Below are 27,439 nucleotides of genomic sequence, written 5' to 3' on the forward strand. Positions count from 1 at the left end.
ACTAAAAGGGAATTATCAGAAACAAAGTATCTTTTAACCTTATGATGACCCCGTTAGAATCCCAACAGCAGTGCAGTCCACCGCTTCCTGATAACAAAATTAGATTACACAATCATTTTCTCGAAAGCTCCAAATTCCAAATCGTTGAGCATATTTTTTTCCAACCACTAATATTTTTTGCTTTGTTATTGGTTTATATAGAAATAAAATGTTTACTGTTGAAGCATTTCATACAAAATAATTTTACATTATTCACATGACTATAATACAAAAAAAAATCTTGTATAAGATGACTGGTGTTCAATGTCTCCAATGTCGGCGGCTATTTATTCTTGCGATAAGCTTGACCAGACTGCTCTGGAAATTCAATGGACATCTGCATGAAAAGAAAAAGGAAGAAGATATCAATACATCTCTGTTAATTAGAGTACAATGTTTAATTGCATTATAATGAGGAAAAGTAGGTGGATGAGGTTTCATTTTCGGGACTGTGTCAAATTTCACACACACTATCGAGTCCATGTATACCTTGACGAATCGGGTGATACCTATGAATAATAACATCATGCCAAATTAGCACGAGCCCCCCCCCCCCTCCACATTTTTCTTTTATTTATTTTGTTTTAACAAAAAATATAGAGGGGCGCGCGCGCCCGGTGCGCCCCCCCCCCCCCCGACCCGCCATTGCAGAGCGATCGTCTTTCATGCTATGAACAATTAGCCAAGTGCGATTCTATACTTTGTGAGACCTGTAAGTTAATTGGAATGGATTTCCTGGATTCGCCCCTACTCTGTAGGATCTTGATTTACAATCTTTCTCATATATTTCACTGACAATGCATGAACCTGGTACCTAATTTGAAAGCATGGGGCTTACCACTACATGATATTGGTCAGAATAGTGTTAATACGTGTTATATCAGCTAGTGAAAGCTCTAGTTTTCTAAACGGATAGGTTCTCAAAAGGGAAGACGAAAGACACGACAAAAATCGAAGTGTTCGTCAATCTAAAAAAAAAAGAAAAAAAAAATCTGCTTAGCCGTTCTGTTGTATATTTCACTCGTGTTGCCTGCTCATAACCAAGTCGGCCCCTTCTAGTACGTGATCTTCATAGCTCATTTACACTGTTTAAATTTGGTTAAATTTGAAAGTAAAATGCGAAAAGTTTGACACTTGGGCTGTTCTTCCCCGGGAATCCTACTATACCAAGGTAACCTTACGGTCCTAAAATCACAGCGCGCGCACACTTCTCAAGGTCCGATTTTTCCGTGGGCTTGCTGGCTTCCATAGCAAGTCATGGAATTTGCAAATATCTTCGTTAAAAAAAAAAGGGGGTGACTTTTCCAAAACATTCCTAATGGGCATCAATGATACTTGAATGTTTAAGACACAGCAAATACAAAATAAAACGAAAGATGTTTTGCATTTTGTAATGAAATGCTTCAGTCCCATACCTGGCTCGTAATCCTCCTCCGCCATGTTACTGAGGACAGGATCTAACAGTTACAGCTTCCAGCAGGACATTTGCAGTTTGGGCCACAGTCACAACAGGTGCATGCTGAAGAGCCTAGAGGGGGAAGGGGGGGGGGGAGATCAGTAAGCTTGGTTATCATAATTCACCACTGGCTGTAGCAGTACAGGGTTTCTTTTCAGTCTTCCAACGCAATTCCCAACTTTTCTTTTACTCTCATTTCAGATAAGACATAAAGACTTTCTTCTATGCTCCCTATGCTACATCACTGTGATGTAAAACGATTTCTTATATTATATTTCTTCGATATGAAAAATCTTATCTGGTGACGATTTAGAAAGGAAATCTCCATAAGCTCAACTTGCATCAGTTCACAAGTGTCAAAAGCATTGACACGAATTTACATAAGAATAAGAACACAAAGCAAAGGACACGTACAATCATTTCTTTGGTCTATCATTTTCAAATGCATATCCAGGCAGCATGCTAACAAATAGACTTGTGAATGGAGTTTCAGCAGTGTACCATTGTGACGCAATATAGATGCGAACAAAATATGGAACACTTCAGATATAAACCCCAGGTCTTGCAATAATTATCTATCAATCAAAAAGGCCCAAAAATCTTTAGATCTATAATTAGTGGTGGTCATCCTTTATGACGGCTGCATTTATATCATCAATTGGCACAAATCATGGAAGTAAATGTACTGTAGATAATCAGATAAGGCCTAGTTGGTAGAAAAGCTTGATGCAACTTACTTGCACATGCTCCACACGCACACTTTCCACTAGTACAGCAACTGCCAGTCTCGCAGCAATCTTTTCCTTTGCAACCAGTACAGGTCTTGCTTCCCTCTGCAAATAAATAAATGGAATCAAGAAAGATCAAAATATTGCGTCAGTGAAGCACTCAATGGTTAATATAATACTGTCTACCATTCTTTTCAAAGCGCTTGGACCAATGTACCTATACGTGATGTTATTTCCACGTCAATTTATGTTTCAAATAAACATTAACCACGTGCGCTTGCACAACACATATCGCGGCGTCATTCACTACGTTGGTGTACGTCGCGCGAAGTCGCAATTCTGACGAACAAATCTATGGGCATGGCTCGATCCTCATTTTAGGTTAAAACCCGAAGCATTCTTGTTATAAAAACAGTGATATATTTAAAAAAAAAAATCTAAAGTCAAGAATGCGTTACTCTCGCCTCGCATGGCCCTCAGTCCAGAATTGTCTCCTCGATATTCGAGCGACTACAAGTGAAAGGAATCCCAATACGTGCAGCGTTATAGCATGGCGTTTCATCATGGCATACAAATTTGTATAGCCCGATACAGCTTGATGAAGGGCTGCTAGTCTCTGATTTACATTTTCTACAACTTTCAGGCTAAAGAGTAATTAAATGTTGTCATAAACAGATTTTATACTCTTGGGTTTAGAATGAATTTATGTGTGGCTAGAGAAACGAAAAAAAACAAACAAACAAACAAACTTACCCTTGCATCTGCAGCACGCACAGTTTGAGTTAGGCATGGTGAAGAATTTGGACGTTTACTTCAGTGGTCTGTCGGTAGGCTTCTTGGGAGCTTCTTCCTCCTCGTAGTTTTCTGCGTCGTCTTCGTAGATTTGTCGTCTTCGTATCCGTATGGCTGCCGTGTGCCTAACTCGGAGTCTTGGGTGAATAGTGAACATGGTGAATATGTGGTGAATTTATAAGGATTTCTGGCTGATAATTGCACTCAGCGCACTACCGGTAAAGCCATCACAAAGTCACTTGAATTTGGCTCGTGTGCAAAACAAATGCTGCCAAAAAAAAAAATAAATAAAAGTTTAGTAACGGCGGCACGACTCTTATCAAATTTGCATGGCACGGTAAATAGAACTAGACTTGCATGCAGCAGCGGACTGCGTAATGTGTTTCGTGGATTATTGATGATATTAGGGCCTACATTATATAGGAAGACTGTTTATCACGTGACAGACTTGTCTCGCTGAAAGGTTTTATGACATACAAATGCATGTTGATTTGTGTTGATTCATGATACCTTCAACATCATTTTTGCAGTGAAACGAATATCCGGAAAAAAATATATATTTTTGAATAATTTTTCTTCTATTTTTCTTCAGATTATTTGGATACGCCCACACACGCACACACACACACACACACACGCACACGCACACGCACAAAAACCTTCCAAACCAAGACTCTGGCTGTGACCTTAAAGCCACGGTTAAAGCCTCGGTTACGCCGGAACCGAATCAGATGCGGGTGGATTCCGGAGCATTCTGTTCTCCTTCCCCGAATGGGCGAAAATTCGGGAGGGATTCGGCTCGTTTTGAAAATGTTCAAACCAGCCGAATACCTTCCAAAATACTCCCGAATGTGGCCCCGACAAATTTCATTCGGGCCATATTCGGGATGTGTTCGGATGGAATTCGGTTGGATTCTTGGAGGCCTTCGGGCCATTCGGGGCAGATTCGGGCCTATTCGTATCATTAGGGGAGTAACAGCCGGAATCATCTAGCCACATAGACCCGAATATCACGAATAGAGCCGAATCTGCCCAGAATGCCCCGAATACCTCACCGAATCCATCCAAATCATTACCCGAATATACAGCAGAATACAGGTGAGTGAGCTGAATATGCCAGAATGACCCGATTAGCCCAATTCGGATGATTCTGGGCGTGTTCGATAGCGTTTTCGGCGCATTTGGACATATTCGTCCCAATTCGGATCGACATATTCGGGTCGTCATTCGGCTCTATTTGGCTGTAATCGGGGTATTCGGGCCACATTCGGCTCGATTCGGGGCACTATTTGGGTTGGCATTCGGCTTTATTCGGGATGCCCAAAATTGATTCGGATCAATTCTTGGCGATTCTGCTCTGATTCGGGACCTATTCGGAACCTATTCGTCTCTGATTCGGGGAGCTCCCCGAATCAGAGACGAAAAGGTTTCGAATCCACGGAATCCATCCGATTTAGGCCATATTCGGGCAGAATTGGTCCAAATTTATTCGGGACTTGGAATTCGGTTCTGGTGTAACCCTGGCTCTAGCCTCGGTTATCTGTCAATCATTGATAAAGTACTAATTTGATAAACAAAAAACATTGGAATGCACCCTCTCCGAGACCGAGCATAACTTTCATGTTCCCTCGCCATGTCTTTTGTTAGTCACGTTAATATCACAGAAACAACCTTAACCAGCCCTTGAGTTCAAGGAGAGCGCGAACGATTTGCGAAGGAGGCAGTGGCCAAATCCAACATTCGGAGAAGTTATTTTCCAAATGTGTTCCGACGATGAAGGCGAAAAACGTGCTTGCACGGTTTGTGCGAAGTTCTCACGACGCGACAGCCAGTTGTATACGAAAAACACGCAACGGAAATGCGAACAACGCAATTTTTTCAATAATTATGGGAAAATGTTTCTGGGGAGAGTTGATAGCTGTTGAAGTTCTTCTCTTCCAGTTTTTTTTTTCCTTTTTCTCCCTTTCATTTCTCTGTTGTGCGTGTGTGTGTGTGTGCCGACAGTTTTTCTGAGGACCTACCCCACAGGAATTTGATTTTTTGTAGGTTCCCCCACACATTATCTCAAGTTTCAAATATATTTTTGGTGTACTTTAGAGTCATTTTAAGTGTATTCTATGATTTTTTTATATCAAACATTTCGTTCTCTCTGCTGTTTTTTTTTTTTATTTCTGTTACTATAAAGTTGTTTGATGTGTGTCATCCCGTAACCCGCTTAAACTCGAGATCATAAAAGGAAGAAAACGTGTCCGTAAAGCAGACTTTTGCAGTAACCTTCACAGTTTTCTTACGTTTAATTCTTTCAACGAAATATTTTCCTTGTAATAAAGTTATTATATTTCCATTTATTTCAATCTAAAGATTAGCATCTTTCGAATTCATATCTGAAAAAAAATCCCGACATTAGACTTTCGTGATTACGCATGACACAATGACTGTTCTCTGTCTGTCCTCATATAAGCGATATTCTTTCCGGTGTTAAATATGAAACACCGAGTTCGTGTTATAATTTTCGGTGCTCAATTGTGGTGTTAGATTAACATCTTCTGATGTCACTTCAAAATGTAAAATTTGAATTTGTTTTAAATTGTTACTGAGTTATTGTTCTCTTTTTTGAATTTGAACTTCAACAAGACAACCAAGAACTTTCTGATAAAGCACTTGATTTTTGAAAAAAGGTGTGAACACATTTACACCACAGTGATACCGATCGTTGTGGTCTCCTATTGACACTGGGCGGGTGTTATACCATTGACATCAACACCAACAATATTAAATCAACACTATGCGTTGTCATTGTTGAATTGACACCAGCGCAGTGTCCAAAAAAAAAAAAGAAAAGAAAAGAAAAATCCCCAGCTACAGTGTCAACTTAACACAAGAAGAAGGTAAACACTTTTAAACACCATCACAACATACTTTCTACACCTATAGGTGTGTTCCTGTATTGACACTTGATCGGAATTAGATTTAACACGGTCCCATGATGTTATATCAAACACCGATATTTTTTTTTTTTTTTTTGGTCTGTTTGTTTGTTTGTTTGTTTGTTTTGCAGTGGGTGTGCGTTTAATTGATTAGGATAATCATAGAGTGACACCAATCATTTGGTTTATTACACACATTTGTATTTCTTCTCTTTCTTATTATGAAATATTCGGCGGTCTGAATAGCAAACTACTCAGAGCCTTCCATCCATGGCAAAGAAGCGCATGGCTCGAGATTGGGAAAATCATTACATAAGACACCCAGTGTCAGTGCCAAGTTTGTGTCCACGTAAACACTGCGCTCAGCACCCTGCATTGTTCATTTATTAGTAAGTAGCTTGCTGTGAGATATTTATTTTTTGCAGTCGGCACTATTAGTAAACTTGTGATGTTGAGCCTGGGGTGCAAACACTACCTAAACTATGAAATGTGTTCAGTTTTGAAACGTGGAGATGTGATCGTTTGCCCGCCCTGTATAGTATACCTGAAAATAATGTATTGCCACGGAATATTTTCTCTATACATTCTCATGTTAGTGACTGGTTCGGTTGCCTCGACCAATTTGGTTAACGCACCTGCTTGTATCGTACTGAAGAGTGAAAGAGGGTTTTTTTTTCTCTCTATTTCTTTTCCCCTGTTCTTTTTCATCATCTTCCATTTTTAGCATCATCTGTATACATGCATGCTCGTTAATGTTTGTTTTGTGAAATAGTTTTTTTTTTTGTATATCTTCAGATACTTTTTTAAATTGCATATTTCATTTCTTTGTGTATCTAATAATTCCCAAAATATCAAGTTCGACTTATTAGGGATCCTTCTGGATGGTAGATTGATTTCTCCTTGTATTGTTTGTCTGTATTCGATGCTTTCTTTATCTCTCATGTGCAAAGTAGATATATAAATTGATGAATCAATGTGTACGCCATCCAGAAACAATAAATATAAAGTACCAAAGAGAGAATAAGAAGTTATACCTATTTATTCATTTATTTATTTATTTATCTTGTCTATGTATTCATTCGTTCATTCATTCATTCAGTCAGTCAGTCATTTTTGTTTGTTTCGTTTCATTAGGGAAGCTCTGACAGTGGATACAGTCAGTGTTATTCTCAGAGGCCCTTTGTACATCACAAACTACACATATTGTAGACACATGAAAAAAAAAACATATAGGGCCTACATTATTCAGCTACGATACACTTACAACACGGCCACATTGTTGAGAATCGCGGAAATAAAAAATGCATAAATACCTTCATTTATAACATTGCATTTCACTGAATGGTTGCTAGCTGTGGTAAACTAAATATATACTCATGGTGTTGAACCTGGTGCAAACAGATGTAAAAATAACTTACATGATTATATGAAGTTTGAAGAGTGGAGCCATTTGGTATACAGTACCAAAGAGAGAATAATAATATCCACAATCGTTACTACTTGTTGTTAACTCGAATGAACTAGTGATCGGAACCTCGTGCAAAGATTACATTTAGACAGCGAAATGTGTAGCGTTTGAAACGGGGCGCTGAAGTCGTTTGAAGACCCAAACCGTGAAATAAGAAACATTTTCATGGGCAAGATCTCCCCTTCGTACAGTAGAATAAAAAAAAGGTAAAAAGGCTGCTACTTGGAAAGAACTTCAACTCTTTTTCACGTGTACGGAAAATTCAAAGATTACGTACAGTTTAGCTTGACAGAAAGTTCATCAAATTTGAGCTTAGAATAGGGCACATTACATGTATTGAAATTGATATCACCTATAGACTGTATTACAATGTTTTCATCAAATGGTATTCTAGCGTCAGTGCATGGTGTGGGACAAGCAACAATTTCATCATCTAACTATCTCATTTCAATTCAATTCAATTCATTTATTTTCATTCTTCTTTTTCCAACAAAACATAACACAAGATAAATCAGGAATTTCATCATAAACACAAACATTTGCCTTTGCAATAGATAAATGATATCGATAAACATAAGAGTGCACACTGGCAAAAAAAAAAAATATATATAAAGTCATGCTTCAGTTGAAAAAAAAAAGAATTGAGAGGTCCACTAAAAAGCAAAGCGTGTATATTGTGAACAACTCATAAAACTTATGAATTACTTATTTACAAACACTTGTCACAAATATGATATACGATAGGACGGGACAAAACAGGAGAAACACAACAACATGACACAACTTTCCAGAATAGATGAAAAGAATGGAAGGAAAGAAAGAAAAAGAGAGAATGAGAGAATGCCTACACGCTGAACAAGGGAAATGGAACAGGGGATGATTGAGAATGTGCTTCATAGAGTTGGTGCTGCATGCAGCTGTGCAAGGATTGTGATGGCTACTTCATTACTTAATAATGAATTCAGTGATTGAATGATTGGTGGATAGATGATGGACCTTGAGGTTGACGAAACCTATAGCTAATGAAAAAAAAAAGCATATCAGAGAGGATTTAATAGAAAAAATTTCAACTTGCGCTTAAAAGAATACAAAGATGGGGAATTTTTATTTCACAGCTTAGTGAATTCCAAAATCTAGGACCGGTGTATATAAATGTATTCTGAGCCAATAAAGTTCTCAGGAGGGGTAAATGAAACTCATTAGATTGTCTAGTGGGATAATTATGAAAAGACTGGTTCCGTTTGAACACTAAATTGAAAATACTGGGAAGTGCATTTACATTGTAATTAAACATAAACTGACTAAGCTGAAAAAATACAAATCTTTGATTTTCAAAATCTTATATTTAGTAAATAATGGCTCTGTATGGGAACGTGGCGGGACTCCACAAATAATACGAAGAGCCTTTCTTTGTGATAACAGTAGTTTATCTAGTAAAGTTTGATGGGCACTACCCCATGCTAGAAGTCCGTAATTAAGATAAGGTAAAATTAGAGAAAAATACAACGTCAATAAAGAGGACAATGGAATATGAAACTTGAGTCTATTAATAATACCAGTATTACGTGAAATTATTGTACAAATGTTAGTAATATGCGGCCTTGCTATACGAAAGTTTATCGTCTACTGTGATACCAAGGAATTTTATATGAGATACTCGTTCTAACAGAGAGTCATCAAAAATAATATCTGTGCCTAAAGCTTCTATAGCATTTGCTAAAAAGCATATACTTAGTTTTCTGGAGATTAAGTGATAATTTATTAGCTCTTATCCACTGAGTTACTTTTTTCAATTCGGAATTAACGATGCGTACAAGAGTATCTGGATTTTGGTGAGAAAAGAAAATATTTGAATCATCAGCAAAAAGTGTGAATGAGAGTATGTCAGATGATCTGCAAAAGTAATTAATATAAATGATAAAAAGTAAAGGTCCTGATAAACTACCCTGTGGGACGCCACATTTAATGAATATCAAACCTTAGTTGTTCTCGTTCAGAGATACGTATTGTTTTCGATTTGTAGGTAACTCCTGAACCACTCCAGGGCCTTCCCCCGTATTCCATAATGAGACAATTTATAAAGTAATGTTTCATGATTAATTGTATCGAAAGCCTTGGAGATGTCCAGGAAGATACCAATAAGATGAGAGTGATTATCAATAGTATGCGCAGCGTGGTCAATAAGCTTTAAAAGGGAATAAATGGTGCTATGTTTCTAACGAAACCCAAATTGAGAATTTGTAAAAACATTATGAATATTCAGAAAATTAGTTGTTCTTGTGAATATAATTTTTTCCAAAATTTTAGATAAAGATGAAAGCAGAGAAATAGGTCTATAATTACTTATATCAGAATCATCTCTTTTTTTTTTATAAAGGGAAAACCTTAGCTATTTTCATAAAATCAGGAAAAACACCACTTAATATGGATTTATTGAAAATATATGAAAGTGGGTCAGCAATTGAAGATATAATTCCCTTTAGAATAAAATTACTGATATCGTCATAACCGGCACTTCGCTTGTTATTCATTGCAGTAACAATATCTATTATTTCATATTTTGTTGTTGGAACGAAAAATAGAACTGGAATTGGATTGACCTAAGAATTTAGAAAAATGTATATTTGACTGCGGTATTTTTCTGCCAAATTCTCTCCAATCATTGAAAAATAAGAGTTAAAAATATTGGCTATATAAGTGTGATCGTAACAAATGTTATTATCATGTCTTATTTTGGCAATATTTGATTTCTTTTTTGATATATTCATAGCCTGCTTCAACACCTTCCATGTATTGTTTATATCATGTTTATATTTTTCTAACTGAATCATATAATATTTTCTCTTTTCCAACCGTATAATCTTCGTTAGAATATTTTTATACGAAGTGTATTTATTTTTTGACTGCTCAGTTTTTTTTTTTCATTTTGAATTTATAATATAACCGATTTTTCTTATTTATTGGACGAAGAAGAGATTTTGTAATCCATGGAAATTTGGGGGAAGTTTTATAATTAACTGACTTATCTTTTAATGTAGGAATATATTCATCTAAATATTCATTAATCATCCCTGAAAAAAATCTCAAATGATGCATTTATATCATCATTATCATAAACACTAGACCAATAAGCCCTGTCTAAGCTAGCACCAAGGCTAGCCAAATTTTCTGGTGTAGCTCTACGTCTGGATGAAGAAAAATGAAACTTGTTAACACAGTGTTTAAGGTCAAGACATGCTATAATAGGAAAATGATCAGTAATATCAGATAAAATTATAGAAGAATTTAAAATCTGCACAGAATTAGCAAAAACATTATCGTTTTAACATTATCGTGTTAATTAATGGTAAAAAAAGAGGCTGACAAAAACATTTTAAGAAATTCTTGATATGTATTGTCATCATTCTTAATCAAATCAATATTAAAATCACCCATTATGAAAATAATTTTATTAATAAAAAAGGGCTTCTTAATAAGTTTGTTATACAATCCAAAAAATCTTTAGGACTTGAACTTGGGCGTCTATAAACAATACCAATTATAATATTTTCACTTTGAGGAATAAAGATTTCTACAAACAGGGACTCTAGAATATCATTCATAATATTCAATTCATCACAAACACTGAATTCAAATTCTTGAAATAAATAAAACGCAACCCCACCACCCGTCCTGTTCACTCTGTTATTAACAATAAAATCATAACCATCAAATGCATACGGCAAATGAGATGATAACCATGTTTCAGTTAAACCTATTACTGAAATTTGATGTTTACTTTGATTATCTAATAATATCTGTAATTCATCAAAATGTTTATTAATACTTCTTATATTTAGATGTAACATGGAAAATGTGCGTTGTGAAAAACTATCTATAGAATCTTTAAATTGATCAACAGTGACATACTTAGAAGGAGTTTGAGTGGAGTCATATTCAAAATCAAAATCATTATATATATCTTTTGAAGATGTATTAACATTGTTGGTAATAAGGTTATCAAAAAAGCAGACGAATGTAACTTATTCCGACTTAATTCCGAAGGGGAGCGTCTAAACAAATCAAAGAGTTCATCATCATCAAGGGAATCAAATGCTGCATTGAGTCGATTAGCCATAAGGAAAGTCATAAAGTATATGAAGGCATGTCAACTGACGAGTTTGTAAAGGAATGAAATATGTTGGCACAAGGGAAGCACGAACAATCCCGGGTTCACGGATAGGACGGCGAGTAGGCAAATTCACATAGACATAGATTTCTGGCAACATAATGAAGAACATAGAATACATAAACAGCACAGGTAGGAAGCGTACACACAAATAGTCAGAGTCTGTGCAAGAATTTTAACAGAACCAGCACAAAGCATGTATACGGACATAGAGATAACTCCCGAATTTGACAGATTATTTTTGATTATAGGAAATAATATGAACATTATCTGAATAGTTATTGATTTATAGGATGAAAATGCGGTCGATAATAAAACCCTCTTTTTTATATTGGACCATTATGAAGTATCATTATATTGTCAAAATCTAAAAATCTGTCAATTTTTATTACATTATACACAAAGAGGTACCGATAATACGCATGTTGCACCACTGCTGAAATGAGCGAACAAAGTATTGATACTGATAAGTATTGATACTGATCTTCTCAAAATACGTACACAAAACTTAATAAGATAACGATTTCTATCGATAGTTTCGCAACTATGCATTCTCACCTTGTTAGTTCAAATTTTGTTAAAGGTATGCAGTATGATTTGATGATAGTCTGCAATGTATTGTATTTGTTATGACGTGTGTCTGCTTTGTCTGGTTTACACTTTTAACGTTCAGTCAACTTCACAACAATTTCCAAAGCTGTATCCAAAGCTTTAATTCCGGTGTTAAATATAAAACAACGAGTTCGTGTTAAATTTCTGGTGCTCAATTGTGGTGTTAGATGAACACCTCCTGGTGTCACTTCAAAACATAAAATTGTGTTTTGAATTGTTACTTAGTTATTGTTCTCTTTTTTTTTTATTTTGAACTTCAACAAGACGACCAAGAACTTTCCAATAAAGCACTTGATTTTTGAAAAAAAAAAGTAATGGTGTGAACACATTTACACCACAGTAATACCGATTGTTGTGGTCTCCTATTGACACATGGGTGGGTGTTATACCATTGACATCAATATCAACAATATTAAGTCAACACCATGCGGTGTCATTGTTGAATTAACACCAGCGCAGTATCAAAATGTGTCTATATATGACCAGCTACATTGTCAACTTAACACACGAAGTGCAAGGTAAACACTTTTAAACACCATCACAACTTTATATCATTTTCTACACCTATGGGTGTGGTCCTGTATTGACACTTGATCGGAGTTAGATGTAACACGGTCCCATGATGTTAAATCTAACACCGATGTGTTTGTTTTTGTTTTTGTTTTTGTTTTTTTCTTTTTGCAGTAGGTGTGCGTTTAATTGATCAGGATAATCATAGAGTGACACCAATCATTTGGTTTATTACACACATTTGTATTTCTTCTCTTTCTTATTATGAAATATTCGGCGGTCTGAACAGCAAACTACTCAGAGCCTTCCATCCATAACAAAGAAGCGCACGGCTCAAGATTGGGAAAATCATTACGTAAGACACCCAGTTTCAGCGCCACGTTTGCATCCACGTAAACACTGCACTCAGCACTCTGCATTGTTCATTTATAAATAAGTAGCTTGCAGTGAGATGTTTTGTTTTGTTTTTGTTTTGTTTTTTTTTTGCAGTCGGCACTATTAGTAAACTTGTGATGTTGAGCCTGGGGTGCAAACATTACGTAAGCTATGAAATGTTTTTGGTTTGAGACGTGGAGCTGGGATCGTTTGCCCGCCCTAGTATACAAGAAAATAATGCATCGCCACGGAATATTTTCTCTATACATTTTCATGTAAGTGACTGGTTCGGTTGCCTCGACCAATTGAGTGAACGCACCTGCTTCTATCATATCACATATTGAAATCTTTATTTCACGTATGTCTCTTTTCTTTTCTTTTCTTTTTCTTTTCCCTTTTCTTTTTCATTAGTTTCATTTTTTTTTTAGCATCATCCGTATACATGCATGCCCTTTAATGTTTTGTTTTGTGAAATAATTTCTTGTATATCTTCAGATAGTTTATCAAGTTGTATATTGAATTTCATTTCTCTTTGTACCTAATCAGGCCCCAAATATTAAGCTCGACTTATTTAACGGGATCCTCCTGCATGGTAGTTTGATTTCTCCTTGTATTGTATGTCTGTATTCTCTCACTATGATTTCTTTATCTCTCAATCTCTCATGTGCAAAGTAGCTATATCATAATAATGATGAATCAATGTGTACGCCATGCAGAAACAATAAATAAAATGAAATATAAATATTACCAAAGAGAGAATAAGCGGTAATTCATATTTATTTATTCATTTCTTAAACTAAATCTATACCCATGATGGGGAGCCTGGTGCAAACGTTGTGTAAAAAAATTACATGATAATGTGAAGTTTGAAGAGTACAGCCATTTGGTATACAGTACCAAAGAGAGAGTAATGATATCCACAATTTATTACTGATACTACAGTATATAACTTGTTGTTAACTCGAATGAACTAGTGATCGGAATCTCGTGCAAACATTACATTTAGACAACGAAATGTGTAGCGTTTGAAGCGGGGCACTGAAGTCGTTTGGAGACCCAAACCGTGAAATAAGAAACATTTTCATGGGCAAGATCTCCCCTTCGTACAGCAGAATAAAACAGGTAAAAAGGCTGCCACTTGGATAGAACTCCAACTCTTTTTTTTTCTAGCTTGACAGAAAGTTCATCAAATTTGAACGTAGAATAGGGCACATTACAATATGTCTTGAAATTGATATCACCTATAGACTTTATTACAATGTTTTAATCAAATGGTATTCTAGCGTCAGTGGTGTGGGACAAGCAACAATTTCATCACCTAACTATTTCCTCGAAATACGTACACAAAACTTTATAAAATAACGATTTCTATCGATCTATCTATGTTTTTGTTTTTGTTTTTGTTTTGTTTTTGTTTGGGTTTTCTTTTGCAGTGGGTGTCCGTTTAAATTGATTAGGATAATCATAGAATGACACCAATCATTTGGTTTATTACACACATTTGTATTTCTTCTCTTTCTTATTAGGCGGTCTGAATAGCAAACTACTCAGAGCCTTCCACCATAACAAAGAAGCGCACGGCTCAAGATTGGGAAAATCATTACGTAAGACACCCAGTCTTAGTGCCAAGTTTGCATCCACGTAAACACTGCGCTCAGCACCCTGCATTGTTCACTTATTGATAAGTAGCTTGTTGTGAGTTTTTTGTTTTTGTTTTTGTTTTTTTGCAGTCGGCACTGTTAGTAAACTTGGGGTGCAAACATTACGTAAGCTATGAAATGTGTTCAGTTTGAAACGTGGAGCTGTGATCGTTTGCCCGCCCTAGTATACATGAAAATAATGTATTGCCACGGAATATTTTCTCTATACATTCTCATGTTGGTGACTGGTTCGGTTGCCTCGCCCAATTGGGTGAACGCACCTGCTTGTATCATATTGAAGAGTGAAAGAGGAGGGTTTTGTTTGTTTGCTTTTTTCTATTTCTTTTCCCCTGTTCTTTTTCATCATCTTCCATTTTTGCATCATCTGTATACATGCATGCTCGTTAATGTTTGTTTTGTGAAATAGCTTTTTTTTTGTATATCTTCAGATACTTTATCAAATTCTATATTTCATTTCTTTGTGTATCTAATCATTCCCAAAATATTAAGTTCGACTTATTAGGGATCCTCCTGCATGGTAGATTGATTTCTCCTTGTAATGTCTGTATTCTCTATGATTTCTTTATCTCTCATGTGCAAAGTAGATATAATGATGAATCAATGTGTACGCCATGCAGAAACAATAAATAAAATGAAATATATAGTACCAAAGAGAGGATAAGAAGTTATACGTATTTATTTATTTATTTTATTGTCTGTATTCTCTATGTCTGTATTCTCTATGATTTCTTTATCTCTCATGTGCAAAGTAGATATAATGATGAATCAATGTGTACGCCATGCAGAAACAATAAATAAAATGAAATATATAGTACCAAAGAGAGGATAAGAAGTTATACGTATTTATTTATTTATTCATTCATTTATTTATTTATTTATTTATTTATTTATCTATTTATTTATTTATTTATTTGTGTATTTATTCATTTTGTTTATGTATTCATTCATTCATTCATTTTTATTTGTTTCGTTTCATTAGGGAAGCTCTGACAGCTCTGGATACAATCAGCGTTATTCTCAGAGGCCCTTTGTACATCACAAAATACAATAAAGAGGTGTAGACACATGAAAAAAAAAACATATAGGGCCTACATTATTCAGCTACGATACACTTACAACACGGCCACATTGTTGAGAAATAAAAAATGCATAAATACCTTCATTTATAACATTGCATTTCACTGCATGGTTGCTAGCTGTGGTAAACTAAATTTATACTCATGGTGTTGAACCTGGTGCAAACGTTATGTAAAAATAACTCACATGATCTTGTGAAGTTTGAAGAGTGGAGCCATTTGGTATACATTACCAGAGATAGAATAGTAATATCCACAATTGATTCTACAGTAACTTGTTGTTAACTCGAATGAACTTGTGATCAGAACCTGTGGTGCAAACATTACATTTAGACAGCGAAATGTGTAGCGTTTGAAACGAGGCGCTGAAGTCGTTTGAAGACCCAAACCGTGAAATAAGAAACATTTTCATGGGAAAGATCTCCCTTTCGTACAGCAGAATAAAAAAGGTAAAAAGGCTGCTACTTGGATAGAAGTCCAACTCTTTTTCACGTGGAAGGTAAATTCAAAGAGTACAGTTTAGCTTGACAGAAAGTTCATCAAATTTGAACGTAGAATAGGGCACATTACATGTATTGAAATAAATTGATATCACCTACAGACTGTGTTATAATGTTTTCATCAAATGGTATTCTAGCGTCAGTGCATGGTGTGGGACAAGCAGCAATTTCATCATCTAAACTTAATCTCCTCAAAATACGTACACAAAACTTTATAAAATAACGATTTCTATCGATAGTTTTGCAACTGTGCATTCTCACCTTGTTCATTTTTTCTTAAAGGTATGATGATTATATGCAGTATGATTTGATGATAGTCTGCAATGTATTGCATTTGCTATGACGTGTGTCTGCTTTGTTTGGTTTACACTTTTAACGTTCAGTCAACTTCACAACAAATATGCAAAGCTGTATACTTTCTGCAAATACGGCACAACTGAAAATTCTGGATTTCTGGCGGTTTTGAGTCCGTCATCTCTGAATATGATATTTTGATTTTTCTCTCCTTTCGGTGAATTAAAACGGAAATCACTCGTCTGCTTAACAGACTGAAAAGAGAGGAAAAATACGCCCGATAGGTAACAAGCATGCCCGTAGAGCTCGGAGTCCCTAAAACGTGTGAAGTAATGCCGTGTGCGATATCATTTTTTGCACACGGCCAGTTCTTAGAAACAATGCATTTTGCAGAATGTGCGATTTTTGTCGATCTGTGACGTGTGCAGACGCGTAGCTATATAAGTGTGGTGTGCTAAAAAAAAAAGTAAACAAACACAAGTATACTCTTTAGCACGTGATGATTAAACGTTTATCTCCGATATCAGTCACTAAAAATACAACAAAACAACATCATTCGACAGAATTGCGTACACGAAAAGCTGCATTAAACTGGGAGGTGAAGAAATTTGCTCTAAACATCTCTAAAGAGCCGCTTGAGGAAAAGAAGATACAGATTCATCTGATTTGTGAATTCGTGTCAATTTCCTGTGGTTCACAATCTGAGTTTCATTCTAATCTTGCGTACGGCAGCTGCATGTTTTATGCGACTGCAGGCTTCGTCAGGCTGACTCGCCCTACAGATGGGGCAATTGGCAGAATTGAAATACGTCGAGAGAATAATTTTCTATCATGAACTTTTATAATAGATATGGTATAGGGCTCACACTTGCAAATAATACTATGGAATATCCCTGATCCCATCACAAAATCGTACCAAAGATATTGAAATAAATGAATAAAAAAATTATTACAAAAGCAAATGCACTTTGGTAAAATAACTGAATAGCTTTAGATATTGACTATGAATCCTTCTACAAACTGCATTTTGGTTGGAAGATGAAAGCTTTTCTCACGGAATTTGAAGGGACTATTTTTGATTGTAGTCCAAGAGCATTAGGTCAAAAAAGGCTTAAACCTGGACATTTTTGGTAACAAGCTGATTTTTTCAGGATAGGTCCAGAAAAATGTCTAGAATAACATACTAAAAGTCCTCATGAATCCTCTTTGAGCGTTTTCCGCAATCCAAGATGGCGTCCATAATGGCCGCCATTTCCAGAAATTCTTATAACTTTTCAACCAGAGAACCAAAATACAAAATTTAAATGTCTACTTATATGTTTTGAAGCATGAAGAACTCAATAAAACACATATCAAGAGATTTTGATGCACGCAAGTACGGTAATCCAAGATGGCGTCCAAAATGGCCGCCATATTTTGAAATTCTTAAAACTTTCCAGCCAGGTAACCCTAATACAAAATTTAAATATGTAAATATATGTTTTGAAGGATGAAGAACTCAATAAAATACATATTAAGAGATGTTGACGGACATAAGTACCGTAATCCAAGATGGCATCCAAAATGGCCGCCATATTTTGAAATTCTGATAACTTTCCAGCCAGGTAACCCAATTACAAAATTTAAATGTCTAAATATATGTTTTGAAGGATGAAGAACTCAATAAAATATATATTAAGAGATGTTGACGGACATAAGTACCGTAATCCAAGATGGCATCCAAAGTTGCCGCCATTTTCTGAAATATTTCAATTAGGCAACCCAATACAGAATTTAAGTGTCTATGTTTCGAAACATTTATAAAGAACTCAATGAAATACATATTAAGAGATGTTGACGCACGCATGTCCAGATTAAACCGCTCGAGCTCTTCCTAAAATGCAAAATGGCGTGCAAAATGGCTGGCAGTCACAATTTTATGTCACAATAAAAATATTATGTAAATAGATGTCAGTATAGTATATAAGAAGCTTTTTATTTACAAATAGTTCTTATGAGTAAAGTATACAAATAAAACATTTGGATGTTAAACTCAAGGAGTGTGTCCTTGTTTCGATAGAAACATTCACCATCAGATATGTTGCTAAGCAGAGAGCCTACTAGATCTTTTTACCACATGCTCCATTTTCGTCACCTCAAGCACATGAAATGAAAATTTAGTGCTAGCCCTTTTTTATTACCAACGCATTTGGTGTTTACCATGAGGTGAGTTACATTTGAAACTGTCAGTTATCACTCAAGAAGTAAAAACAATTCTTTCTGATGTCTGTGCTATATAACTGTTGAAAATTAGTTTCTTCATGTGCGACAAAATGTGTAATTCATCAAATGACAGTGAATCTCTTTGCTGCAGTGTATTGCTCCACCTTAAAACAAAGTGTCTAAATTATCTTAAGGTGGCCTATTCATTTCGTGTAGATTAGGTAAAATTATATTACAGATAGAAATCAGAGAATGTGGCACTCATAGTTATTGGTACATGGAAGAGGAATAATCCTCTCCCACACGAGGGATCTTCTTTTTTTACTCGAAAGTGAAACATATAGTGCAAACGTTTGGTAGGATATTGAATTGTTTCCATCAAAGAGTAGGAAATATATAAAGAAGTTTTCAGGGAAATGGGCAATATATGGGAGGGGGTGGAAGGGGATCCCCTCCCCCAACATGGGGGAGATTTTGCATTTTCAGACTTGATATTCAGACATTTGATGCACCATATTGGTGAAATATTAATTTTTTGTTTCCATAAAAAGGAACAAAAAGTTATGTAATCATGGAAGTGCGCAGTCATAGGGATGCCCGCTTCCACACGAGGGCATAATTTCGTATTTTCAGACTTGAAATTTACAGATCTGTTGCACCTATTTGGTGAAATATTTGATATTTGTTTTCTATTTAACGCTGGAAGAACGAATTCAGGAAAGTGTCGGGGAGGGGGAAGTGTGTGGGGAGAATACTCCTTCCCATACGATGGAGATTTTGGCATTTTCCCATTTGAAATTCAGAGATTTAGCACACTCTTTTGGTGAAATATCTGAGATTTGTTTTTGTCCTAAAAGTAAGAAAATATATATTACTAATGGAAATATGCAGGGGAAGTGTATAGGGTGATGCACCCTCCCACAAAATGGAGGTTTTTTGTTTTTTCTTTCAAGATATACGGGTTTTATGGTGCACAATGTTGATGACATACCAGATTGTTGTTTCTATTAAAAAGTGTAAGAATAGAATAAAGAATAAAGACTAGTATATCCAAGGCAATGAGCTGGTAGAGGATGTGGGGGGGGGGGGGGAATCCCTTTCGACTGGAGGGAGTTTGGCATTTCTATGATCATTAACCGGCCTAGTGCACCTTTGGTGTTATATTGATTGTCCATCCTTAAAGAGTAGATAATTCATTGTCTCAGTATCCCCATCCCCTCCAACTCCAGGGAGCTATTACACTTGAATTGAAATGAAAATAATTATATCATTTACATACATTCGATGCAATATTTGGGAATTGTTAATCAAAGGGGTATTTAATTTATATTGGGGAAGTGAGCGGTGGAAGGATTTTGTAGGAAGGGCAAATTACCCTTACTTTTCCATTTTGTAAGTGAAAGATCTAGTGCACACTTTTTGATGACATATTCGGAAATGTGTTAATCTCAAAAGTGTACAAAGTCTATGGAAAGGGGCCGAGCGAGGGACGTTTTGCATTTTTATGATTGCAATTCAATGACTTCAGGATGAATATTTGGAAAATAATGATTGTACAGGTCACACCTTTCCCCAAGGGTGGGGGGGGGGGGAATGCATCCAAGCGAACCTTTACCACCAGGCCATCTGAGTTGTTGGATCTCGAACATTATGTGGAATATCTTTGTCTCGTGATAAACAAACGGCGGCCATTTTGGGCAACATTTGGTTTTCGCGAAGAACTCACGTGGTTTTATTTGTACTTACCTGCTTCAAGATCACTGAATAAGTATTTTGTTGGGTTCCTTATGTCTCAATAAGTGCGCATCGCGGTTACGTAGTTGCAGGGTTATGAGAAAAACAGGAAATGGCAGCCATTTTGGACACCATTTTGGATTTCTGAAGTGCTTAAATGCTTTATTTGTGTTTCAAAATCTCAGAATAAGTATTATATTTGGTTCCCTGTGACTCAAAACGTATATTTCGACATTACAAGGGTGTACAGTTGAAATCCACTTGCAAAATTATGAGAGAAAAAAAATCAGGAAATGGCGGTCTTTTTGGACGCCATCTTGGATTACGGTACTTATGTCCGTCAACATCCCTTAATATGTATTTTATTGAGTTCTTCATCCTTCAAAACATATATTTAGACATTTAAATTTTGTATTTGGGTTACCTGGTTGAAAAGTTATAAGAATTTCAAAATATGGCGGCCATTTTGGACGCCATCTTGGATTACGGTTTTTGCGTGCATCAACATCTCTTAATATGTGTTTTATTGAGTTCTTCATGCTTCAAAACATATATTTAGGCATTTAAATTTTATATTTGGGTTCTCTGGTTGAAAAGTTATAAGAATTTCTGGATATGGCGGCCATTTTGGACGCCATCTTGGATTGCGGAAAACGCTCAAAGAGGATTTATGAGGACTTTTAGTATGTTATTCTAGACATTTTTCTGGACCTATCCTGAAAAAATCAGCTTGTTACCAAAAATGTCCAGGTTAAAACTAATGCTCTTGGACTATTGGGTGCAGGTCCAAAAAATAATATGTGATCTTTTTAGTATTAAAAAGAACTCGTAGTCTGGTTTTGCGAACCCTTGGACAGAGTTTTCAGCTGAAGAACCCCCCTTGGAATTTGACGGATGAAAGGGCATACCTCACTTTTTCAGGTTGCCGAAGATGAAACACCTCATTTCTACCAGTTTTTTTTACAGATTTTTTTTAAATTCTGACTTTTAACACACGTCTCTATGGGAAAATATTTACCCGTGTGAGCCCTATAGTGCCTGTATTCTTTACACCACACACTCCATCAGACGTTTACACCAGAGTATACCGGAGCCTCATGGGAAGGATCCATGATTATCATCATCACATATTCAGAGGAGATTGAGACTGAGGAAGATGATATCAACTGTTCTCCCTAAGAAGATGTGGATACCCGCACTGGTCTTTCAGACAAAATAGATCAATAGTAATTGTCTCAGAATCTCTCATTTCAAGATAGTGGCAGAGCTACCGCGAACGGGGGTTAGGGATCCCCCCCCCCCCCGTAGGTTCCTTATTGATTTGTTTTTCTTTGTTTATTGGTGGTGTGGGGGTTTAGGAAAGGCATGATCACCATACTGTAAGTCAAGCTCAGATACATCTGAAGCACTGCTCAAGAATCTTCAAGAAGTAATATCGTGGAGCGATAACACATTTTCAATATACATTCCCATTTTCTTCTCATTAGTCTGCCATTACCCAATCTACGGCAAGTCAACGCCAGTCTGACGAAGCTTATAGAAGGCAGCTAGTCAGCGAAAGCTCACATAAAATCTAAAAATTCGCTTCCAATCTCTCTGAAACATGTATGGGAATCATGTGAAAAGAGAAAATATTTCATAGAGAAATCAACTAATGGGATCTTATGTACCGTTGTGAGAATCTGAACACCCCCCCCCCCCACCCCCACCCTAATGAAAAGTTGGAACATAAAGATGTCAAACCTGGGATGCAGTCTAGTCTAGCTTTTGGACTCTGTTTACATTATGGTTTAGTGGTACTCGGAGCGGTAATTCAGTGTACGCGACAAGCCGTATGAGGGCGTGACACCCGAGGATTGCGATAGGACCACAGCACTGACATCGGTGGACAACTGTCGTCCACTGGCGTAGATCTGATTATTGCAGTCAGAAAATTTGCGCCCTCTCTTGGTTTGTCGCATTTGGCAAAATATCGCACGATCGAAAAAGGGACGGCGCCCAGACTGCGACACCCGAAGCGACGGAACAAGGCCCGGAGGCGTGTTTTTTTTTAGACGGCACAGATTGGGGACACTATCCCTAAACCTAACCCTAATCCTAATCCTAACCCTAACCATCAAACCCTAACCTTAACCCTAACCCTGACCCCAACCCTAACCCTAACCCTAACCCTAACCATAACCATAAACCCTAACCCAACTTTTTCCCATAGGTTTAACACGCGCCATGCCCCAATCTGTGCCGTCTTTAAAAAAAAACGCGGCCCGGAGTGTCGGGAGAATATGGGGATCGGTGGGGATCCCCCTTCCCTTCCACGGTAAGGAGCTTTAGCGTTTTAGTTAAAACTGTAAAGTGTGCCATGCGATGCATGCTAAATCTAATATTTTGGCTAATTCTGATGAAAACACATCACGCCTCAAATCGTCACTTTTTAGGTGGTAGGGAATCCAGTTTTTCGTTAGTATGTGTGTGTCTGTCTGTCTGTCTGTTTCACAGTCCATCTATTATCTTAATGTGAGAAGTGAAAAGAAGCTTGTCGTCTGTCATCTGACACACACTCACGCACACACACGCACTAACATGAACTTGACTTTTTGTTTTACTTGTGCACGTTGGGCAGAGTCTCTCAACAAGTCCTCGACCTTGTCGCAATAAACCTACGCCATCCACATCATCTTTCTTTCATTTACTGACTGACAGACATATAATACAAACACACACACAAACACACACACACACACGCACACATGCATACAACCATTACTGTGCTTTCCATAGCAGCTATCGTACTAAGTAGATTCTTAAATTACACACATTAGAAAATACTACTCGGACCAATTTCTGCATTGTCTTGTGTTTTGGTTTATTTCTTTACATACTCGAAACAATGTTAGGAAAAGATTACGGAAAAGTGAGCTATCAGAAACAAAGTATCTTTTAACCTTATAATGACCCCGTTAAAAATCCAATAGCAGTGCTGTTCACCGCTTGCTGAAATTAATTCTTATCACAAAATTAGACTGCATGGTCATTTTCTCAAAAAGGTCCAAATTCGAAATCCTTGAGCACATTCTTTCCAACCACTCTTATTTTTTGTTTTGTTTTTGGTTTGCATATAAAAAAAATAGTTTACTGTTGAAACATTTCATACAAAATAATATTACATTATTCACATGACTATAATACAACAAAAATATCGTACAAGATAACTGGTGTTCAGGTAATCTCCATTGTCGGCGGCCATAGTCTTGGGCGATAAGCTTGACCAGACTGCTCAGGAGGTTCCTTAATGGATGTCTGCACATAATAAAGAAAAAGGAAGAGGACAAAAGTAAATCTTTGTTACAAGAATGCATAGATAAAGTAATGTACCATTAGTTTGGCGGCATTACAAGAAGGAAAAGTAGCTGGATAATTTCACACAGAATTTCTTATAGCATGGAAGCTGATCAGTGAGCATGTAGGATCTTACTGTGCAATATTTATCATATATTTCACTGACAATGCATGAACCTCGTATCTAATCTTAAAAACATACCACTATACATCCCTGATATTGGTCAGAAAAGTGTTTCATGTGTGTTTTACTAGTATGAGGTCGTGAAAGCTCTAGGTTTCATTTTTTCAATTCAATTCAATAGTTTATTTATTTCCATCATCAAAAAAGAAAAACAAAACATGATTCAAAGCGGTACAAGTTGTTGATTTGTCTTTCATTCGTCTGATAAGGGCATTTTTTTTTTCAGATACAATATGAAGTATATGCACGAATGATGTCATAAAAAGAAACATGCACTTTGTCATGGCAAAAAAAAAAAAAATAGTGAATAATCATAACGATGGAAAACAGTATTCCACTGAAAATCCAAACTTGCAAGACGTGGAACACTGGAACAAAACAATATCACCCGTTTGTTATACCAAAATGAATAGGTTCTCAAAATAGAAGATAAAAGGCAGAACAAAAATCGAAGTGTTTGTCAATCTACAAATTCTGCTCATGATATTCGTCCTTTTCTGCCTTAGTAGCCCATTTACACTGTTTAAATTGGGACCGCCTGCACCATCAAAAATTTGAATTTGCATGTAAAATGTAATAAATCTTCTTGGGTCAGTCATCCCCAGAATTCCTAGAACCAAGTTAACCTTAGTGTCCTCCAATCACGGAGCACACACATTTCTCACGGTACAATTCTTCATGGGCTGGCAAGTCAGGAAATGTACAAATATCTTCTTCTCTTTTTTTATTAAAAAAGAAAAGAAAGAAAGAAAAGAAAACTTTTTCCAAAATATTCCTAGTCGGCATCGACTATACGCGAGATAGCAAATACAAAATTTAAAAAAGATATTTTGCATTCTGTAATTCAATGCTTCAGTCCCATACCTGGTTCGCAATCCTCCTCCACCATGTTACCGAGGACAGGTCAGATCTAACACGTGCAGCTTCCAGCAGCGCATTTGCACTCTGGGCCACAGTCACAGCACTTGCAGGCAGAGTCTGGAGGGGAAAGGGGGAGGGCGGTATTAGTAAGTTTGCTTGTTAAAATTCATCACTGGCTTTAGAGCAACACAAGGCTTCTTTTCTGTCTTCGAACACAATTTTCTCAAATTTTCTTTCACTCTCATTTCAGATAAGACAAAGATTTTCTTCTCTGCTCCCTTACACTGTACGTGATGTAGCACGATTTCTTCCCTGCAACTAAAAAAAAAACCAAAATTTATATGAAAAATCTTATCTGGTAACGATTTAGAAAGGCAATATCCATAAGCTCAACTTGCATCCGTTCACAAGTGTCAAAAGCATTGAATTTACATAATAAGAACACAAGGCAAAGCACACGTACAATCATTTCTTTGGTCTATCATTTTCAAATGCACATCCAGGCAGTATGTTAACAAATAGACTTGTAACTGGAGTTTCAGCAGTGTACCGTTGCGACGCAATGCACAATAAGATGCGAACAAAATATATGGAACACTTCAGTTATGAACCTCAGGTCTTAAATTATCAAAAGACAAAAAAAAAAATCTTTAGATCTATCATTAATGGTGGCAATCCTTTATGAAGGTTGCATTTATACCATTGGTAATTGGCACACATCATGGAAGTAAATGTACTGTAGACAATCAGACAAGGCCTAAACTTAGTTGGTAGAATAGCTTGATGCCAACTTACCTGAACATGCTCCACACCCACACTTTCCACTAGTACAGCAACTGCCAGTCTCGCAGCAAGCTTTTCCTTGGCAACCAGCGCAGTTCTTGCTTCCCTCTGTAAATAAACGAATGGAATCAAGAAAGATCAAAATATTGCCTCAGTGAAGCTCTCAAAACATAATACTGTCTACCATTCCTTTCAAAACAATGCACTTGTACGTGATGTATCGTTATTTTCCCGGTCAAGTTCTTCTCAAGCACAGACTCCTCCCCTCATGAATAAACCATGAAGCTACACAATAATAACATGAATAAACATAACCACGTGCGTTTGCACAACTATCCACGGAATTCGTGGCGTTATTCACTACGTTGGTGTACGTCGCGCGAAGTCGCAATTCTAGGTTAAAATCTAAAGCATTCTTGTCACACAAAAAAAGCCAACATCAATATATTTCATTGAGATTCTAAGACCATGATTGCGTTACTAGTATATGGTCCTTAGTCCAGAATTGTCTCCCCGACATTAGAGCCACTACAAGTGAAAGAAAACCTAATTTGTGTACGTGCAGCGTTCTGGCCTTTTATCATGGCGTTCTATCATGGCGTACAATGTGTACTGTAAAGCACCGTACAGTCTGATGAAGGGATGCAAGTCTCTGATTTGCATTTTCTACAACTTTCAGGCGAGACGCACACCAAAGAGCAGTTAAAAGTTGCCCTACACAGGTTTCATACTCAGTGGGTTTAGAATGAATTTCGGTGTGGTTATGCGAAAGAAAAGAAAACTTACCCTTGCAGCTGCAGCACGTACAGTTTGCGTTAGGCATGGTGAAGAAATTGGACGTTTACTTCAGTGGTTGTGTCGGTAGGCTTCTCTGGAGCTTTTTCCTCCTCGTAGTTTTCTGCGTCGTCTTCGTAGATTTGTCGTCTTCGTATCCGTTTGGCTGCCGTGAACCTAACTCGGAGTCTTGGGTGAATACTGAACATGGTGGATATGTGGTGGAATTTATAAGGATTTTTGGCTGATAATTGCACTCAGTACACCAGCCATTACAAAGGCACCTGAATTTGGCTCGTGTGCATTAAGCGAGATGATTGCAAAAAATAATTAGTGACGGCGGCACGACTCTTATCAAATTCGCACGGCACGGTAAAAGAGCTAGAATCGCAGTCTACGAGCTAGCCGGTGACGTGCAGCTCTCGCCTCGTACACAGGGCAGCAATGGACTGCGGAATGTGTTTTCGTGGATTATTTAATGATATCAGGACCTACATTTTATACGCAGACTTACTTGTCTCGGTTTAAAGGTGAAACGGATATCTAGAAACAATCCAAATATTTTTATTTCTTCTATATTTCTTCAGAATACTTGGATACACCCACAAAAACCTTCCAAACCAAGATTCTGGTTGTGACCTCATCTGTCAATCATTGATAAAGTACTAATATGATTAACAAAAGACATTGGAATGCACCCTCCCCTAGAACGAGCATAATTTGCATGTTTCCTCGCCATGTCTTTTGTTAGTCACATTAGTATCACAACCATGCAAGTTATGCATAAATATTAATGTTATTTCATTAGTGTACGTGTGTCTTGCATTCATGGGAAACGATCGACGTATTATGATTAGTTCTATCAATTTCTGAGATTTACAGACTTCGCCTCATTTCTTTCTTTTTTTTCGAGGAAATAGAAAATTATACCCGCTTTCAGGTGTCAAGTTCCTTTATAA

At 36.7% G+C, this 27,439-nt stretch overlaps 2 long non-coding RNA genes across 2 annotated transcripts; both read right to left on the reverse strand.

Moving 5' to 3' along the window:
- LOC140230513 (uncharacterized) lies at positions 1–27,144 on the reverse strand. Its single transcript, XR_011901403.1, has 5 exons — positions 26,995–27,144; positions 2,977–3,152; positions 2,233–2,328; positions 1,455–1,567; positions 1–376 (listed from the first exon to the last, which is right to left on the reverse strand). It is a non-coding gene; the product is annotated as an uncharacterized lncRNA (long non-coding RNA).
- On the reverse strand, positions 23,465–26,700 carry LOC140230511 (uncharacterized). The gene is made up of 4 exons (XR_011901402.1): positions 26,493–26,700; positions 25,719–25,814; positions 24,927–25,040; positions 23,465–23,839 (listed from the first exon to the last, which is right to left on the reverse strand). It is a non-coding gene; the product is annotated as an uncharacterized lncRNA (long non-coding RNA).
- Positions 27,145–27,439: the final 295 nt, after the last annotated feature.

Source organism: Diadema setosum, chromosome 7 (assembly GCF_964275005.1).
Source record: "Diadema setosum chromosome 7, eeDiaSeto1, whole genome shotgun sequence".
In the NCBI taxonomy this organism is placed as follows: domain Eukaryota; kingdom Metazoa; phylum Echinodermata; class Echinoidea; order Diadematoida; family Diadematidae; genus Diadema; species Diadema setosum.